Genomic DNA, 738 nt, shown 5'->3' with positions numbered 1-738 from the left:
CCAGTATTCTGCACCCACAGCTTTTTAAACTGAGAGTTCACTAATATCCACAGTTGTCAGCACGTGCCTTCTTTGGAACTGGAATTATATTCTTCTTGAAGTCTGAGGCTATTTCGCTTGCGCCATGTCTGACACACCAAGGATCACAATAATTGTGAAGGAATGTCCACTACTCCAGTGATCTTGTATTGGCTTAGGTATTTCAGTGCTCTGTCAAGTTCTTTTCTCGATATCATATCTTTCATCTCATCTTCATCTGCTTCCTGTTCCCTTTTTACAACAATGCTTTGTCTAGAAGAAATAAAACGTTCTATAATACATGTCATCACTTTTCTCCCAAGACGGAAAGAATTTCTTTCAAGACATTTATCTGTTAAACTGAATTCCGACTAATAAGGCTGAGTCAAAACTTTTGTTAAAGAATATTGACGGAAATATGAAAGTTATTACAACTGCAGAGAAAATTCTTATCGGTCTAAAAGGAATGAAGAATATGATTTAACGTCTTGTTGACTACTTCGTCATTAGAGATGGAACACTAGCTCAACTTGGAGATATGTTATTGCTGTTGTTGTGGTCTTCAGTCCAGAGACTCGTTTGATGCAGCTGTCCATTCTACTGTATCTTATGCAAGCCTCTTCATCTCCGAGTAAGTACTGCAACTTACATCCTTCTAAGATTTTTAGCCTCAACGATTCCCTCAAACACCAAATTGGTGATCCCTTGATGCCTCAGAAT

The sequence above is a fragment of the Schistocerca serialis genome, chromosome 7 (assembly GCF_023864345.2).
Source record: "Schistocerca serialis cubense isolate TAMUIC-IGC-003099 chromosome 7, iqSchSeri2.2, whole genome shotgun sequence".
Taxonomy (NCBI): domain Eukaryota; kingdom Metazoa; phylum Arthropoda; class Insecta; order Orthoptera; family Acrididae; genus Schistocerca; species Schistocerca serialis.
The sequence above is the reverse complement of the archived record's forward strand: the minus strand, read 5'-3'. Positions refer to the sequence as shown.